Source organism: Dermacentor andersoni, chromosome 1 (assembly GCF_023375885.2).
Source record: "Dermacentor andersoni chromosome 1, qqDerAnde1_hic_scaffold, whole genome shotgun sequence".
Classification (NCBI taxonomy): Eukaryota; Metazoa; Arthropoda; class Arachnida; order Ixodida; family Ixodidae; genus Dermacentor; species Dermacentor andersoni.
In genome coordinates this window covers 201,209,324-201,229,610 of record NC_092814.1, presented here as the reverse complement: position 1 = coordinate 201,229,610, position 20,287 = coordinate 201,209,324, and positions in this window count along the sequence as shown.

Below are 20,287 nucleotides of genomic sequence, written 5' to 3'. Positions count from 1 at the left end.
GTGGATGAATAAAAAATGTACAGTCCAACAGTACATGAGTCGAAAAGTTCTGTGCATTAGTTCAGTCCACGTATGCATATATAAAGTCCGATATTTTGAACAGCCAAAACACACAACACGTGTAACGCACTGCAAGTACAGAACAGAATTATACATATATTTATACATATTGCGTAAAAGTTGCGATCACCATATAAACCAATTATGAACCACGAACAACGTTTATGTTACTCATTTAGCGTATTCGGATCATCTGGTACTTAATATTTTCCGAAAATGTTGGTGTCCTATAAAAACTTTTTCAGAGCAAGAAGTGCTCTTTCTTGAAGGCCCGCAGTTGGCCATGGGCCAAGTATCCTTTTTAGAGTGAGTGGTCTTCTGTCTAATATCACCAAATTTGCTTGCAGTACCCTTCTTTGTGGATCGTATTTCGTGCACTCCAGGAGAAGATGATGCACATCTTCGTCTGGATGGCCACAAGAACACTGCGGACTAGAGACACGTTTTATCCTGTACAAGAAGTGTTTCGTAAATGCAGCACCATGACTCAGGCGGTGTACCAATGTTTCAAATTTTCTGTTGTCTCTTAGATTTTACGGCTACCTTGTTTCGTTTGTTTCACTTACGTTCTCCAGGGCACGGGATCCAGGAATTCGTCACACGAAGCTCATCGCCAGTGCACTACATGCTTAATCAGCGTTCTTCATGGCTACCGAATTGAGTTCACCGGCCATTCCGAACTTCCGGGGTGAGGAGGAGCTGTAAGACACGGACAATTAATGAGCGTTGGTCAAGTTCTCCGAACGCAACCACTAGGCGTCGCATTCCCTTTATGGTGCGCGTCTACCATGCTATCGGACCCGTCAAACAAGTTGGCTATCCCGACATCGTGTGCCACGCGTGGAGCTTTTGTCTCCACCCCTGGGTGATGCTTCCCGAAAGTGGAGGCCGTCACGGTTTGACGTAATTGATCCTAGTCGAGAAAAAAGCTGCTTTGCAACACTGGAACGTCGTTCCCGCACGACCAGTCCCCTCCTGCTGAGCGCCTACCAAGCGAGGAGGCAACGCCGGATGGAGGCAGCCATCGGATAGTAGAGCCCATGGAGTGTCTCCATTGGCCGAACGTTACGCCACTTGCACGGACCCTACGATTGGATGAAAATTGCGACTTCTGTACAGGCTTGACGATTGGCTGAAAATGACGAGACCCCGACGGATCGAAGGGGTTATGAGCCCGAGAACCATCGAAAAGAGAGAGATGTTTTTCTTGCCACGGGTCGCAGCGTCCGATTTGCTGCCGGCCGTAACGATGACTTTTTACTGTTATTTTCCCGGCTTATGGTCCTGCACACAACGTAAATAAACCTTCCGTTCTCCAAGTACACCACAACGTCGGCCATGTCCCGCCAACAATGGCAAGATCAAATAATGTATAGTGATCTCGGAACTCGGATACAGACGTTGAGCGTCATCTTACTCCTTTCACAGTGCGCGTTCACAGAGTGAGCGTACTAAGCGAGAACTCTCGGAAATGGAGTCGCATATGTAGAAATGTTTATTTGCTCCGGCAGAAAGAAGTTACCGGTGCCCATTTTTTTCTTAATGCGCCCCATTTCTTATGGTGCATGCCCACGCATGCGCAAAACATAAACGATCGGGTGGGCAGCCACTATAAGCTATTAAACTCATCTGTCCTTTCTGAGGTAAATGCCATCAAATATCATCATCAGCCTGGTTACGCCCACTGCAGGGCAAAGGCCTCTCCCATACTTCTTCAACTACCCCGGTCATGTGCTAATTGAGGCCATGTTGTCCCTGCAAACTTCTTAATCTCATCCGGCCACCTAACTTCTTGCCGCCCCCTGCTACGCTTCCCTTCCCTTGGAATCCAGTCCGTAAACCTTAATGACCATCCCTCCTCATTACATGTCCGGCCCATGCCCATTTCTTTTCCTTGATTTCAACTAAGATGTCATTAACTCGCGTTTGTTCCCTCACCCAATCTGCTCTTTTCTTATCCCTTAACGTTACACCTATCATTCTTCTTTCCATAGCTCGTTGCGTCGTCTTCAATTTAAGTAGAACCCTTTTCGTAAGCCTCCAGGTTTCTGCCCCGTACGTGAGTACTGGTAAGACAGAGCTGTTATACACGTTTCTCTTGCGGGATAATGGCAACCTGCTGTTCATGATCTGAGAATGCCTGCCAAACGCACCCCAGCCCATTCTTATTCTTCTGATTATTTCAGTTTCATGGTGCGGATCCGCGGTCACTACCTGCCCTAAGTAGATGTATTCCCTTACCACTTCCAGTGCCTCGCTACCTATCGTTAACTGCTGTTCTCTTCCGAGACTGTTAAACATTACTTTAGTTTTCTGCAGATTAACTTTTAGACCCACCCTTCTGCTTAGCCTCTCCAGGTCAGTGAGCATGCGTTGCAATTGGTCCCCTGAGTTACTAAGCAAGGCAATATCATCAGCAAATCGCAAGTTACTAAGGTATTCTCCATTAATTCTGATCCCCAATTCTTCCCAATCCAGGTCTCTGAATACCGCCTGTAAACACGCTGTGAATAGCATTGGAGAGATCGTGTTTCCCTGTCTGACGCCTTTCTTTATTTTTGGATTTTGTTGCTTTCTTTATGTAGGACAACGGTGGCTGTGGAGCCGCTATAGATATCTTTCAGTATTTTTACATACGGCTCGTCTACACCCTGGTTCCGTGATGCCTTCATGACTGCTGATGTTTCGACTGAATCAAACGCTTTTTCGTAATCAATGAAAGCTATATATAGGGGTTGGTTATATTCCCCACATTTCTCTATCACCTGATTGGTAGTGTGAATATGGTCTATTTTTGAGTAGCCTTTACAATATACATTCAAATATAGCCATCAAATATACATTCCCTAGAAGCTTTATGGAGCAGACGTTCATAATCTCGACAGCCTCGCTTCCACTCACGGCTTCCGTCGGCAGCTACATGCACAGCTCGCTTTCGTCTCAGTTCTTGCCCACAGAGCATGTCTGCTAAACGTTGCCCCTTTGTCCGCGCCCGGCAGAACATTCCCTCTGGTCGATCAGCACAGACGCTAGCCAAAGCTCTTCGCGTCCCGTACAACGTTAATCATTTTCTCTCTATGAGGCGAGCCAAGCTTTTACCCTCGAAAAACTGTTTCCCTAGACGACAGACCACTCTCATATGCTCGGTCCACGCGGACTATACGGGAAGTGCAGGTAACTCCAAGAACCCGCCGTTGGTGATCAGAAAATGGCCCGATGGAGGTGTGGCTTTGTCTAATAGCCCCAGCTGGAAACAATGGTGATTGATTGCGTGAACGACGTTCATCGTTAGCATGTTCCTTCTTTTTCTTCAGCAAGGCATAGCTACCCAATTTAGGCTCTCCGCAATAATACATTGCAGTGCGTAATTTGGTGGCGGAGATTTCAGGGTCGTATCCAAAGGCGCACACCTATTGAGGATACAGAGAGATAGCGAAGAAGCTGAGTGTTCAGTACAAGTGCGCGAGAAGCGACAGTAGTTGTAATGATGGCACAAGTGTTGCGTTGTACAAACGCCAACAACGCCTACGCTCCCTCACGATTCATCCATGGCTACAGTCTGAGTAGCCGGTATTCGCGTCCCAGAACGTCCATGGGGGGAAAAGGAACAACTTTCCAGCTTTACGTGCAGCGGAGAGGTGTAAATTATGCAAATGGGCTTCCATTCAAGGCTAACCTCCATGCTTACGCTGTGAGCTGACTCTATTGCTCCGTGGTTTTGCCTTTATACTCTGTCTCTGTCTGCACAGTGACGTGGTATTTCAAAATCAATAATCGGGCGCTATTATAAGAAACTGAATAGGAAACGTTACCGGCTTGGACAGCGGATCGCAGGAAACGTTAAGAACAAGAGAGTGTCAAACTATTCACTTTCGCGTAGTCGGAGTAGGCCTTTTCGGTACATCTTGTGCTAACTTAAGTAGCTGGTGTTAATTTAGCACAGAAATTTATATTGTTTCACAACTTTCACATAAGTTTTGTTGCATACTTCGATTAAACGTTGAACGAACAGACATCGCCCCAACAACCTTCTGCCTTGGGCAGAACACGTAGCACGAGAACGCGAATGAAGGAACTGAGAGGGCGAACGTCAGCGGCCGTGTGAGTCGTTGGGAGACGGAAAGGCCGAGCGGTTCTCAGGAGTTCCCTAAGCTGTGCTTTTACAACAATCAGTCGAATGGTACGTGGCTGTGAAACAATCTTTGGCAAAACATAGCTTGTCTTTCCGTATTCTTTTTTTCTCTTTTATTTAACTGCGTGCCGACCGTGACATATAACCTAGGTTATGGATTTTGACAGAAATTTTTGGGAGGGGGTGGGGGGGCGACCTAGCAGAAAGGAATAAATAAACTTATGCGTCTAGGAAGAACACGACAACACAGAGTCGTCAGCACTCGGAATGAACTCCGTAGTTTACGGACAGCGAATGGATTGTCAGTGGTAAGTAAGCGATTAGTAACTGTATACGTTGTAAATGAGATTTCCTTATCTCCCACCAGCAGAAAGTTGGTTTTTTTCGTTCTCCTTCTTTTCCCTTCACCTTCTCATTTCCACACTTCAATCAGGACAGCAAAAGTATTTCCCCAATCTTAACTTGGCTTCATGTGGCTATGACTATATTTGTATATGCAGTGTCTTCAATCTTAAACTAGCGGTAATTTTAATGAAACCGCTGTGCTAGCTACGGAAAGCGTGCTTGCTCAAATAGTTTATGCACTTTAGCAGACACAATTTGCGCGACAAATTAGAGTCGCCAAACACATAATGTAGCAAAAACTTAAAAAAATATATTTTCTGTCTTTGTTATGGTATAATTTTATGTTTGCAAGGTTAAGACAATCGCACTTGAAGGCAAGTTCTATTTGTTTCATTCTCCTTGAGCGTTACTGTTCCGAGATATTCATAATCAAATTCGACACTCCGTCAGATAATTTAGCATTTTGTTGCATGGATCTCGACGCAACGTCAAGCCCCCATTGCGACATAGCTTAGTGTGAGTGGCATATTGTTCGAAAGCTGAGCGAAGCTTACAACAGCTGCACTCTTGCTATCGTCTGGCGAAAACAAGCAACGTCTCATTCCCTTTCCCTCCGGCTTGCTGCACCGTAATCTCCAGGCTTGACGTTCTGTCGACATCCACGCCCCTGAATGCGAAATTAGCTGAATGAGTGTCAACTTCGATTATGAATATATCGGAACAGAAGTGCCCAAGGATAACAAGACAAAGTGAAGTTCTCTTCAAATACGATTGTATTAACGCTTCAGATATAAACATATTCCACAATCGTGACAACTAAACAGTTCATTAAAAAGTTTCTCTTAACCATGAGTTTGATTGCTCTAATTGTTCTCGAGAATTGTGTCCGCCAAAGCCCGCAAACCGCCTGTGCAAGCAGATTTTGCGTGGCTAGCATCGCGTTTTTATGACACTTTGAAGACGCCGTATATACTGTATACAATAAAAGTGGATGAACAGCCAAACGCAATGCATATATATTTGCAGAAGGAATATTTATTTCGCTATAATTAGGTACCATGCCTGTGCTGACAAATCCAACGAAGACAGCTAGTTATTCGGGATAAAGTATAGATTTTAAAATCAAGAACACTCTGAATTGTCATTAAAAAACTATACGAATAGCCTATCAACTTCTTTGGAGCGTGCCTGCAAGCAAGCTTCGCAAGAATGAATGGCTACTGTATGACTAGCGCTCAGAAAACGCTATATCAGTAGCCGAAACAATTACAAATTTGTGGGCAAAATAAATTGCTGAAGGCCTTGTGTACCATAAACACACGTAAAACATCCAGTTGCAAGAGAAACATCACTGTTCTTAGGGTAAAAGATGAAACTGCTACATGCCTAGACTGCCGAAAACACTGACAGATTAAAAGCTAACATTAGCGTTTCTAATAGGCTTCCGCCATGCAAGCGAAAACAAAGTTGGCATTATACGTCTTCTTCCTGCATTCCTGCATTGCTCCAAAAACTTCCGTCATTGTTTCCCTTCTAATAACTTGCGATACTTTGTTTCCCAGACGGATAACAGTAATCTATTTTCGGTCGGTTGTTTATTCCGAAATATTTGGTCAGTTACGAAGAGTTCCTTCGTAAGAATATATATATATATATATATATATATATATATATATATATATATATATATATATATGTATAAACACCCTGTAACAGCCACGTGGTGGTGGATGGGGACCAACCTTTTAAGCGCAGGCGTCATGTAGTGTCCGAGCTTAGGAGCACGCAAACGGCCAATAGTAGCTCGTGTGCTACCTCATGGAATCAGCTGCTCACAGGATGCCGCTTTGGAACAGCTGTTTCATAGTTATTGTAAAGAGGCCTAACAGTCAAATGGAGCAGTCTACTGTTTCCAATTTCCATGAGTTCTGTTATTTACGTTTTCCTTTCCGTGCGTTGTTTGTTTGTTTGTTTGTTTGTTTGTTTGTTTGTTTGTTTGTTTGTTTGTTTGTTTGTTTGTTTGTTTGTTTGTTTGTTTGTTTGTTTGTTCAATAATTGATGGGCAAGTGGGAAAATAGGCTACCGAACGGCCGGCTATCCCATTCATCATAAAGAACTCCAGCAACTAAGTAATGTATGAAAAACCAAAACCAATATTTTAAAATTAAGTAAATATAGCAGAGGAATACAGTACGCCCTAACTCCGGCGTAGCCTACTATACAATACATAGCGCGCCGTATAGGTGACATGCGAGCTTCCATTCACAGCCAGTGTTACCGAAACAGTCTCGGTCTGTACAGCCGTGGCATAGAAAGCAAAGCACTGTGAAGAATAAAGCACATAAAGAATCATTCAAATTCACATCTCATATTATGAGAAGTTGGCTAACAAGAACTTTTTTTATTGTCAGTTAACTGACTTCGCTTCTCGAACTGCGTTTAATAAAATAAAATACCTTGAACAGCCTTCGAAGAGGCGACCACCGAAGGCAAACAGTCAACAGTCAAGCAACATCCCCTCAACAAACAACCCGCGGCAGTCATTTGTGCAATCCTATAACGGAGGTGTCAGCGTTCACGAAGCGAAAGCCCCAAAAAGGACGACATGTAGCCATCATTGCGGACTGATCTCAGTCTAAAGAAACAACCAACACTACCCTTAGAAAAATAATTATTGATATTCATTTGCATCTCAAGAGATATTTCATTGAAGGCCACAGAGAGTCAGGAGCAACGCAACAGCCTCTCTATAATGACCGAAGGGTTAAGCCCATTTGTAGCCTCGCGGTACTAAAGCATAATCGGTGTACTGCTACGAAGCTAATTTAAAAGTTTTTTTCTGTGTAGACGCAGGCTAAATGACTTGTTTGTTTGTCAGGGCACTGAACAGCAAAGTGGACGTGAAGACGACCCAGCATAAAGAACAAAATAAACGAAAATCACCCAAGTCATTGCGTCCGCTACCTGCTATAGTGTTGTTCTCTTTTTCTGCATTAGGCTGCTAAACGAAGACACGGAGCGCGAGGTCATGGCGCTTTTTAATACTGAAGCAATCTTTGTTAGAGACCTCCCCAGCGAAGCATTTGCTCAGCTTCTGTGAATAGCTTGAATGCACCACAAATAGACTGCGCATGTAGAAGGTGGTGTCAGAGCGGGAACGTTAATAAAGGGCCTCGACGTGCAGACTGAAGCACCCTAAACAATGGGTGCCTTTGCCCACCCATGAGAGTGCCGACGACGGTCAAACTATGAAAAATGGGATCAAAATGTCAGCTAAATTAATACGCATTCGCGATTCTCCCAGTACCTAATTTCCCCTGCGTTTATAAATGAAACATCGTCATTATTTATGTTTAGAGAGATAGACAAGTATTTATTACCTAAGTGGAAAGCCCGATTCTGACACAGATGACGGTGGCTGTCATGTTGTTCCGAGAGATGGGCTTAGTGAGGCCGTCTAGACGGGTAATCATTCTGTCTGAGCGCCGGTTCTAAATGAGGCAATGTCGCGGGAGCGCCGAACAGTCTCGTTAGTCCCGGATGCGTGCGAGAAGGCATAAAACACTCGCACGTGCTGTCATGGTGCCTTCGAAGGACATCCTGTACGGCCACACACGCACGTATCGGTGTGAAAGTGTTCTCCGCTAATTACGGAGTAGTCTAGCCCAGCTGCAAGCACGCAAGCAAAGCTGGATCGTCTTGTCATAAGTGGCAGGCGTGCCAGCGTCCCTCAGAGAAAGCGAGAATGGCCCCTTTCGTGCCGCGTCTATAAAGAACCCTCCGCTAAAGTTCAGAGTTCGACTGCTCCATCCAGAGCACGCGTTTCGTCTTCGCCGGCCGATCAACCAGGGTGCAATCGCACGGGTTTGCACAGCTGTGCTTTTTTTCCCCTCTTATATATCTTGCTTAGTTCACCAGTCCCTATAGCTCCCTTCCATACATCCGCATTTTGTGCAATATTGTGTGCAGAAACGATCCCTCACCGCTGTGCTCAACAATTTGGACGACCGGCTTCTCTCGGAAGATATTATCCTTCAACGTGGACGTGACTTGTCAGAAGACCGCGAAAGCAATGTTGTGCTTTTTGCGATCCGCCGGACTCTGCGAACACCTGTAGTGCTTCCTAATTTTTTTTTTTTTTTCTCTTTCGCGCCTCATTCCTTGTTCATAACTTCCTTCGCCCCTCCTCCCTCATGTGCAAAGCTGGGAACTAGAAATTTGCATCAGGCTAACCTTCCTGCTTTTCTCCTGTTTCTTTCTCTCTATCTCTCTATCTCTTTCCGCATTTCCGGATCTGATGTGGGTGAGCTCTGTTTTACTATGTAGAGCAGAATGCTGACAGAACAACACTGATATCCGTACGGCTCGAAACCGACGTGCCAACGGTCCCCGGCAAAACATCAAAAGCGGATGCATAGATGGCTTCAAGGGCGCCACATTTACTCGCCTTCGCTTAGCTCACAAAGGCGGTTTCTATTGTCTTTGTTTCCTCGCTGAGTCTGTCCCTTTTGCAATTGCCATGAACATCCCTCATTTCCCCCTTTTACTGTTTTTTTTTTTTTTGTCCAGTTGACGTCGAACGTGTGCAAGGCATGCGCCAGCGCTCGTGTTGTTTTCATAGTCCTGCCCGTCCTGCCATCAGGCTAGCGCCGAATCGTCGAGCAACAACCGTGAATGCACCGCAGCAAGACGTCATTTTTCTTTTTCATAATCTCTTTAGATCGCCTCCGGGCCAAATGAAATGGCCCTATCCGGAATTCACTGCGGTGGACAGCAATGAAAAAAAGATGACTAAAACGATACAGGGTGGGCAACTGATTCAGAGCAAAGAATACGCTTTCGCACACTCTCTGACGTGACCGTTCGCGTCATGTCCTTTGTTTTCCCTTCCGACAGTTTCTCGTCGGTTTGGTTCCTTTTGTTGCTACTCTTGGCGTCTGTATGCAGCCAGTGGCGGCATAACCTCGCCTCTGTGTTTGTGTTGCTCGCGATGGAACAGAACCTCGTGTTTTCCTTGCCCGTCCAAACGGGTTTATTCAAGACGCCCCACCGGATGGCCCGATGTACACCTGATTTGCGACCCAGCCAGCCACTTTCACATCGCTCTCCTCTTACATGCGTCGTAGCAACTGGCGCAGCGCAATGGAAGCGGAACGAAGGCACTTATCTAGAGAGTTGGCGGGGGGAGGGCTTTCTGCCGACCTATTCCCACCGTAATTCTTTCCTCGTATCCAGGTATTTGAGGACCGTATATCTCCACGTGCGATCCACGTTATTAGACTGCTCTGTGGACAGTTCTTGCTGCTTTTCGTAGTGCCTTTTCTTAAAAATCCGCCATTCGCACCTTTAGGTATGTCTTCAAAAAAGAGGAAGCCCTTTCGTTGCATGCGTACGAAGGAGAAGCACTTGATACCGCTTTCAAACGAAACTATCTTTGCGAAATCTCGCAGAATTTGGTGACTTTGGCTGCTGTTCAGAAAACCTTTATTACATCACAGGTGATGCTGTCTTGCGAAATACCTCAACACAGCACAGCACACACGCGCGCATAACGAGTAGGCGTAGAGCCATGTGTACTACGGCTACAGATCTGCCGGCTAGCGGCTCCGTTATCTACAGAATAATGCAACGAAACATATCCTCACTCCAACAAATATATTCTTTCAAGCGCCCGCATAATGCCTTTAATGAAGCGAATTTTATTTCTTTCAAACTTTGTTTTATTTTCATCCAGTTTTAAGGCAAATACCCTTCTTTTCGGCCGTTTTCTCGGTCGCACTTCCTCTGCTGAGGGCAAGTGATCTCGTGCCACGGCGAGTTGCGAGGCGCGGTCGTTGCCGAGCACCCACTATATATATATATATATATATATATATATATAAACCACACGATATGCTTATTCGGCACGCCGTAGGGAGGAACTTCGGATTAGTTTTGACCACCTGGGCTTGTTTAGCGTGCCTCCAATGCACAGAACATGGCTGTTTTTGCATTTCACCCCCATCGAAATGCGGCCGCCACACCCGGGATTTGATTCCGAGCCCTCGTGCTTAGCAGCGCAACACCAAAGCCACTACGCCACCGCGGCGGGTAGCGCCCACTCGCTTGTGCACTCTATGGGTTGTGTTTTAATTGCTCCGGCCGGTGGTAGCACGTTCTTCATCGAAGCCCGCTGCATGTCTCTTGTTGTTGTTGTTGTTGTTGTTGTTGTTGTTGTTGCAACTGAATGATTTCTTGCTTTTTCCTCTTCTTCAGTAGGATAAACCTGGAAACAACAGCAATGTCTAGCACATCGCTTATGTCATTCCCATGTGCTCTCCTGCTTAGAAGATCCAGTGTGTGATGCCCACTCGTCGTGACACGTTCGGCTGTTTCAATGGCCTAGCCTTTGAGAACGCTTGGAACCTGGCCTTCGAAACGTTAACAAAAGATCACTTCAGACCGGATTGAAGGAACCTGATAAGCGGCGGGGAAAAGTGAACCGAAGTCTATATCAGGCCAAATGGGGCAGGAACTCCAACTGAAGGCAAAAAAGTAACACGGTCACTGCACGCCAAAGGGTATACCAAGGGGGTTTAAATCGCAAACCCGACCGAAAACGCTCTTTGCGGCTCAATAAACCTCGTTCTTTTCCAAACGATGACTTCTTCCCGAGGCTCATAGGGGCTGTGACTTCGTCGAGCAGCAAGGTAAATATCTTCGTGACGAGGACTGCTCCATTCTCATGGGACAACGCTCAGCATAAGGAGCAAAAAATCTTAGCAGCCAACGCCGCATGCTCCTCCTTTCAAAGTCATCACGCGAGACGTACAAAAGAAGAAGACGTTGTAGCATTTTCGTACTTGAGCAGCCTGCTATATCGAGTACAGTCTCGAGGGAATTGATGGAAATTGGAGAGTTCCATGGATTATTAGAACACAATGCGAACTCTCCGTGGCATGCTCAGTTTCGCGCCAGAAAAAAAAAGGCCAGGGAAGAGAAAGAAAATGAAAGGCAGCAGGTCGTAACACATGTCTGAGTCTTAAAAAGAAAAGTGCAAGCGAAACCAAACGTGCAATTCTCGAGGGGTTCCTTTTGACGTCGTTGTTCGCGACATATCTACAATGCGCCAGTAGGGAGGCAGTCGTTTAGGCGACAGTACAACTGCACAAGCTTTAAATTTAATTTCAGATAAGACTACCGCTACTCGCCGTGGTTGCTTAGCGGCTTTGGTGCATCGTTGCGAAGGACGAGGTCGCGCGTTTAAATCCCGGCCACGGAGAACGCATATCGAAGGGGGCGAAGTGAAAAAAAAGAACACCCGTGTACTTAGATTTAGGTGCACGGTAAAGAAACACAGGTGGTCAAAATTAATCAAGAGTCCACCACTACGGCGCGCCGCATAATCAGATCGTGCTTTTGACACGCCAAACCCCATAATTTAAGATTTTTTGTAAAGACCACCGGTGGTGGTATTACCTGAAATCAATTGGCTTTGACGTTTTGCTACTAGTCACGAAATCATAAGGTCGCTTGCCCGTCGGCCGTGGCCACATTTGACACATTCGATATACGGTCTACCGAATCCCGTCCGCTGCACACTAAAACATTAAATCGCTTTCGCTCTGTTCAAAAGCTTGTTGTCTTCAGTCACCCAGGTGATATTTATAAATCAAACAGGTTCGTCACCCCTATCATGTGCGCGGTGTATCCAAAGGGTGAGTTTTACACCTGTCGAGTTTATAAATACGAAAGCATCATATGCCCTATTACGCGAAAATCTGTCGGCGTAGTCAGTGTCACCGATCGATGGTAGCAAAAACGGCCGAAGACGCCAAGAGTAAAAACACCTAAACAATGCTCGGATCGACGTCAAATTTCTCAGCGAGGTCCCTGTAAACAAAGTAAACTAATGGCTTTGAAAATAACATTTTATACGTTTCGCTCTCGGTGGGAGTCGAGCCCAGGCGACCGGGGGACGAGACGAGCACGCTTCCCCGACGCCACGACGGCTCCGCGGTTCTGGCTGACTGAAGGTGTGGCCTAGTGCGTGTGTCACTGGGCACGTGATCGCGAGGAGGTGGCGCAACGTCATGAGTGTATAAAATGAGCGCACTGCCTCCCGCGCGTCACTTGCTCTTGGGATTTCATCGGGGCTCTGTCTACGGCGATAGACTCTCGACGCCACGTCATGAGTGTAGAAAATGAGCACGCTGCCTCCCGCGCGTCACTTGCTCTTGGGATTTCATCTGTGTTCTGTCTACGGCGATGGACTCTCGACGCCACGTCATGAGTGTAGAAAATGAGCACGCTGCCTCCCGCGCGTCACTTGCTCTTGGGATTTCATCGGTGCTCTGTCTACGGCGATAGACTCTCGACGCCACGTCATGAGTGTATAATATGAGCGCGCTGCCTCCCGCGCGTCGCTTGCTCTTGGGATTTCATCTGTGCTCTGTCTACGGCGATAGACTCTCGACGCCACGTCATGAGTGTAGAAAATGAGCACGCTGCCTCCCGCGCGTCACTTGCTCTTGGGATTTCATCGGTGTTCTGTCTACGGCGATGGACTCTCGACGCCACGTCATGAGTGTAGAAAATGAGCACGCTGCCTCCCGCGCGTCACTTGCTCTTGGGATTTCATCGGTGTTCTGTCTACGGCGATGGACTCTCGACGCCACGTCATGAGTGTAGAAAATGAGCACGCTGCCTCCCGCGCGTCACTTGCTCTTGGGATTTCATCGGTGCTCCGTCTACGGCGATAGACTCTCGACGCCACTTCATGAGTGTAGAAAATGAGCACGCTGCCTCGCGCGCGTCGCTTGCTCTTGGGATTTCATCGGTGCTCTGTCTACGGCGATAGACTCTCGACGCCACGTCATGAGTGTAGAAAATGAGCACGCTGCCTCCCGCGCGTCACTTGCTCTTGGGATTTCATTGGTGTTCTGTCTACGGCGACAGACTCTCGACGCCACGTCATCAGTGTAGAAAATGAGCAGGCTGCCTCCCGCGCGTCATTTGCTCTTCGGATTTCATCGGTGCTCTGTCTACGGCGATAGACTCTCGACGCCACGTCATGAGTGCATAAAATGAGCGCGCTGCCTCCCGCGCGTCGCTTGCTCTTGGCATTTCATCGGTGCTCTTTCTACGGCGATAGACTCTCGACGCCACGTCATGAGTGCAGAAGATGAGCGCGCTGCCTCCCGCGCGTCACTTGCTCTTGGGATTTGATCGGTGCTCTGTCTACGGCGACAGACTCTCGACGCCACGTCATGAGTGTATAAAATGACCGCGCTGCCTCCGGCGCGTCGCTTCCTCTTCGGAGTTCATCGGTGCTCTGTCTACGGCGATAGACTCTCGACGCCACGTCATGAGTGTAGAACATCAGCGCGCTGCCTCCGGCGATAGACTCTCGACGCCACGTCTTGAGTGTATAAAATGAGCGCGCTGCCTCCCGCGCGTCACTTGCTCTTGGGATTTCATCGGTGCTCTGTCTACGGCGATAGACTCTCGGCGCCACGTCATGAGTGTAGAAAATGAGCGCGCTGCCTCCCGCGCGTCACTTGCTCTTCGTATTTCATCGCTGCTCTGTCTACGGCGATAGACTCTCGACGCCACGTCATGAGGGTAGAACATCAGTGCGCTGCCTCCAGCGCTGCCTCCAGCGATAGACTCTCGACGCCACGTCATGAGTGTATAAAATGAGCACACTGCCTCCCGCGCGTCACTTGCTCTTGGGATTTCATCTGTGCTCTGTCTGCGGCGATAGACTCTCGACGCCACGTCATGAGTGTATAAAATGAGCACGCTGCCTCCCGCGCGTCGCTTGCTCTTCGGAGTTCATCGGTGCTCTGTCTACGGCTGTAGACTCTCGACGCCACGTCATTAGCGTAGAAAATGAGCGCGCTGCCTCCGGCGCGTTGCTTGCTCTTCGGAGTTCATCGGTGCTCTGTCTACGGCGATAGACTCTCGACGCCACGTCATGAGTGTAGAACATCAGCGCGCTGCCTCCCGCGCGTCACTTGCTCTTGGGATTTCATCGGTGCTCTGTCTACCGCGATAGACTCTCGACGCCACGCCATGAGTGTAGAAAATGAGCCGACCTGTTGCCAATATATACGCAAACGCATGCACCGAATCAGCCAAAAGAACTTAAATCTATGTGGAAAACATCGATCGACAATATTTCACCAGAGGGGCTCTAGTGATTTTGTATGCCCACGCGTAAGCAGTCTTAATTGTCTGCGCCAAAATGTTAATTTTTGTTATTATTTTGTTTATTTTTTATAGGAACTATTGACAACACATTCTCCGCTGCATTGAAATTTTGATTTTTGTTTAGCTATAGATGTGACCAGTGGGAGTGTAAAATAAATTGAAATCCATGCATCTTATAATAATTCAGGAATGGTTCTCTGATAATTTCACTTTTAAAACTTCAACAACAAATCCCATATTTCAGTCACGTAACAAGGCTATAGGTCATAAGTTTCTAAAATTCTAAATTTCTAACTGCGAAAAGTCATACGACACCCTTCAGCTACTTCTGTATAGTAATACTTACAATATCACCTTCAATGGCATGGCCGAATTCGTACAATTTGCTCTAAGGTTTCTGTAGGCAGATAAAGACTATTACAAGTCACTATTTTAATCCCAGTGTGTTACGTTGCCATTATATATAGTCACGGAGTTGGAATTACAAGATATATCTTAACCTCGTACGTATATTTCAAAAACAGGCATTATAAATAACATATTCGGAAAACGATCACCGAGTAGGCATTGTTTGACATCATCCAAATGCTGCCTATCGATCACTTGGGTCAGGTAAAAATGGCTATGCCTCAGTCGAATCCTGTGATTCAATGCCTTTTTATTTTTATGCAAGTGTATTATCTTGTTCATTTTGATAAGAACGGTTGGCCACCACAGCTTTATCTTACCTCCTATTCACTACATGCGTTGTGAGTTTCAGTTTAATGCTGTACCAGAGCCAGTATTATGAATAATATAGCCCACCAGTGAAAAGATTGACACGTGTACTTGCTTATCTTTCATCGATGAGCGTGTTTCACCGCCTAACGGATGTTATCGCTCATCGCAGGACGCGCCAGCATGTATCAGAAGTTTCTAGAATGTTATCGATGGTTTTATCCGCTGTGTGTTGTCATAGAACCTTGTGTAATCTGATGTTAATGTATGCGCGACGCAAATTGTGTAGTACATTCTGGAAGACACGCGGGCACGAGCGATTTCTCTGGAACCTTCAATGACTCATGTATAAAAGCTGACACGCTTGACCCGCTGATCAGATTTCCGGCGATCGCCGACTGTGTTCGCCGCTTTTGTTGTGATTTCATTGTCACTTGCTTTTGCGGGCACAACTTCGCCCAACAAAAGTTAGTTTCGCCATTCACAGTTTCCTACTGTGTTCTTGGCGGTCACTACAGCGTGATAACATCTAAAAATGTCATTTTAGAGTGAAGCTGTTTACGCGGACTCTGTGCCGTCGTTGTCGAAGTTCGCTAAATCCATCATCATCAGCAATGGCAGGAGCGTCTTCATCCACAGCTGACTCGCTGGAGCCCCTCCGCGCTAACGTGCGAACACGCTCGTGCAACTTCTCCCGCTTTCGTCGTCATCGTCGTCTTCTTCCACAGCTGGCTCCGTTACCGCTCGTAATTCCAGCGTAGAATTTCACATTTCTGTCGTTATAATGGGGAGGCCGCATTTACGGGGGTATGAGCCATTGCTTAAGGGAGTGTGAGTCATTCATTGTCTTACATGACGGGCAGACTCCTCGAGTTGGGCGTACACAACACTCTCGAGGAGATCGCCGAGGCGCAGAGAATCGCGCAGCTGGAGAGGCTGTTGAGCACCGTAACGGGAAGACGAATCCTAGACTTGCTCGGGATTCGATATCACGAGGCGCGTGGACTGAAGGAATCACTGCTACCGGAAGTCAGGGATGCCATACAGACGGAAAACATGACGAAGAATATGCACCCGGTGCATGACGTGCAAAGACGTATACGCAAGGCGGTAGCAATCCTCAAGAAGCATGGAAGACAAGAAGGCTTCCTCTTCGTCGATGCAGCCAGGTACGCGCGGCCAGTCGGTGACTCTGATGGCGACGAGGGACGTCGACCACCACCACCGCTACAAGGGAATGTGCGAGACGAACCGCAGTTACCAGCACCACCATCACTACTGCTACTACGACAAAAACCGCAGCAGCAACAACGGCAACAACGACACGGCCGGCCGACGGCGGCGGCGCCCGCCTTCTCCATGGCAGTCATAGATACAAAGGAACGATCCGAGTCACGGCATCAGCGAGGCTGCCGTCGGCCGAAGCAGCGGAAGAGATGGCCATAGCCCTTGCGGTACTCCACGGAGGTGCGGAGGATAACCTGATCATCAGCGACTCCAAATCAGCGATTCGGAACTACACCAAAGGTTGGGTGTCCGCGGATGTGGCGCGCATGCTCAACGCCCGGGCCCGGGACTTCGGATTCGGCACGATTACAAACATGTCCCTCAAGTGGTTCCCCGCGCACGTCGGGGAGCTTGGCAGTAGCAACAACAACCACGAAAATAATGACACCAACAATGCTAACGGCCGAAGACGCACCGACACTCCACCCAACCACAACGAGCGCGCCCACCTCGTCGCGAGGCAGCTTACCCGCCGCGACGCGGTCACCCAGTGGGCAGCCGCTGCCGTTGTTGTGCGGGGCCCCAGCGGAGGAGTGACGGCGACGGCGGCGGTCACCCCGCCTGGCGCGGCCGCTGTCGTTACCAATACAACACAAATCGCGGCGGACGGAGCTGGCGATCACGCGGACGCCGACTGCGATGTCCAGGAGTTTCCGGCAACGTACAGAGAGGTGCTTGGTCACTATAGGAAAGAACGAAGAAAATATCCACAACCCCACGGGCGCCTAGACAGGTCCCAGGCGGTCGACCTGAGACGGTTGCAGACGGGCACTTTCACCAACCCCTACCACCTGCACCGCCTGTGGCCCGCGCTGCGCCCGTCGCCCGGTTGCCCGTGGTGCGAGCACGAACGGGCCGATATGGCCCATGTGCTTTGGGAATGCCAACGCCACGTGGAACAAGGACAAAGACGAAGGCGGAATACAACAGCAGAATCCTCTGAAGCGGGGCGCCTTGCTGAGAGATGGCAAGCCGCCCTCCTCAGCGAGGCACCCGAAGACCAGGAGTGGGCCGTCCAGCGGGCCAGGGCCGTTGCCGAGGATCTCGAAAGATTTTCCTCGGGCGATGGACCCCTGGCAGCCTAGCCCTGGGCACCAACATCAATAACCGTTGGACAAATAAAGTTTATTCCTATCCTATCCTAAGCGGCAATGCCGGCCGGATGCTGCAATAACCAAGCCACCGAGCAAATTCGAGACATCGAACGCAAGCGACAACAGCAGACTGCGGGCATACCGTCACTGACGTCGTTCTCTCCGTCGCCGACGAACGAGTGTAACCTCATTAAGAAACACAAAGATGTCAACCTTCGAACCAGTCCAACCAATCGATGGCAGCGCCCGCACCTCCAGTGGTGGGACTACGTCAGTTTGTTGACATGCCCATGTTATGTGGTATAATGTGGGTTTCTCGTTGCACCATGGACATTTGTCCTTATATAGTGTGGGGTGAATTTTACTGAGCACGTTAAGGTTAGGGTACGACCTTGCTTGTAGTTGTCTCCATGCTCCATGTGACAGCTTCTTCCCTGTTAAGGGACTTGTGCGGCGGGGGGTACCGCTTCCTGCTGCCTCTGTAATTGTCTAAAATGGCCCAGTGCTCTCGTGGGACTCGGGGTGCGGAGCAATAGGACGAACTGCGGCCGCTGCAAAGACCAGCTAGGTCTAGTGCGGCGTGCACGATGGACAGCAGAGGATGGCTGAGCCCTGGAACGAGGGCAGCCGACCATTGCGATAGAGGACGGACGAAGCAGCGGGTGAAGACCTCCGGGGAAGGCACAAGAAGGAAGACTCCCTTGAACAATCCGCCCCAGCCACAGAAAAACACAATTACTAGAGCTCAATAAAGTTTTCACTCACTCACTCCAGTGGTTGGGCTTGCGCCCAATATAGGGAGCTTTGGATTAGTAGTTCCGCACATTCCATCCCACCTACAACTATGCGAAGACCAGAAGTAGTGCGTACTCCCCAGGAAGAAGCTGCCTACCGCTAGCGTCAGCGTGAGTTGGCTCGTGAACGGGCTCACCGTCGTAGGGCCGACCCCAAGCTGCGCGCCACATATCCCAAGTTTAAACGGCAGCCTAGGAGAACCGCAAAACAAAGCACTCCTAAATCATGCTCACCACGCGCAGCACGCAAAAGCGAAAATGGTGAAAGAAAAAGGTGAAAGAATGGTGAAAGAAAAGATTTACAATACAGACTCCTTGCGAAGTTTGACTTGCATGATGTAACACGCAGTGCAACTAACACAACTTCGCTGTTCAACCATCTTCACGAACTGGACGAGGTGTTGACTTTACTGAAACAGCACTACATGAGCTGTGTGCGTGCGTGCGTGTGTGTGTGTGTGTGTGTGTGTGTGCGCGCGCGCGTGCGTGCGTGCGTGCGTGCGTGTGCGTGTGTGTGTGTGTGTGTGTGCGCGTGCGTGCGTGCGTGTGTGCGCGTGTGTGCGTGTGTGCATGTGTGTGTGTGTATGTGTGTGTGTGTGTGTGTGTGTGTGTCGGAAGGGCAAGATGGAAGTCCGGACCACAAGGTACGACATGATAATAGTAGTCGATACGGATATTTTGGTTTCTGCTTTCTGCTTTTTTGACATGTGTTTGTTTTCTGCTGCTGCTGTCACGAGAAGGATTAAGGACTAGTCAAGTTGCTCTTTTGTAACTTTTTTCCTTATATCCTCCATAAACTTGTATATTTATGGAAATAAATTCATTCATTCATTCATTCATTCATCAATCAGCCAACAAATAACTTGCAGCGCATACTAGAAATTCACCACCGAGCAGTTAAGAAATCGCATGACATCATCTTTCAATGGTTGCCAAGTCACTGTGGTGTCGTTATACGAATGATCAAGCAGATGCAGCAGCTCGGCCTGCTCATAACAGTGTCGATTGCATTGATACACCTATGTCAAGAGCAGCATCCTTGCGCGACCTTTTTACAGTGAAGTTCTATATGGCTAGCCGATCCGTTTGTCCGTCTGTTGGCGGTACGCCGAGAACTCCTCCGGCGAAACGAAAGAGAGAGAACAAGAAAGAGAGAGAAAGAGAGGCGCGCGGTTGGCTGCGCCAGTAGCGACGTCGTTGCTTTCCGTCGCAGCCGAGCGCGCGCAGCAGTTTCTCTTTGGCTCCGAAATGGACAGGCCATGCATCATACGTACACTTGAGGAGCAGGCAGCTTTCGATCAGCAACGCCACGAGCAGAACCGGGAACGAGCTCGTCAACGCCGTGCCGATGCTGCAGCCCGGGCACAAGGACAGGGTCGTACAGCCGAGCGCAAGCAGGAACTGCGTACCGAGGATACGACAGCCTACCAAGCCGTCGTTTGATGAACCGTCGGGATTAACTTAGTGATAAACACCGGGGCCGCACGTTTCAGTTTCGCTGGTTAACCAACTGTACGCAGTGCTTGGGCGGCGATTTATTTTTGTACATGGTTTTCTTTGCACTGAATGTTTTAGCAGCTTGGCTGTAAACGATGTGTAAAAAGGGGCGCTCAATCCCTGCGACCCTCCTGAAGCGGCCATCATTGGTCGATTTGTTATTACAG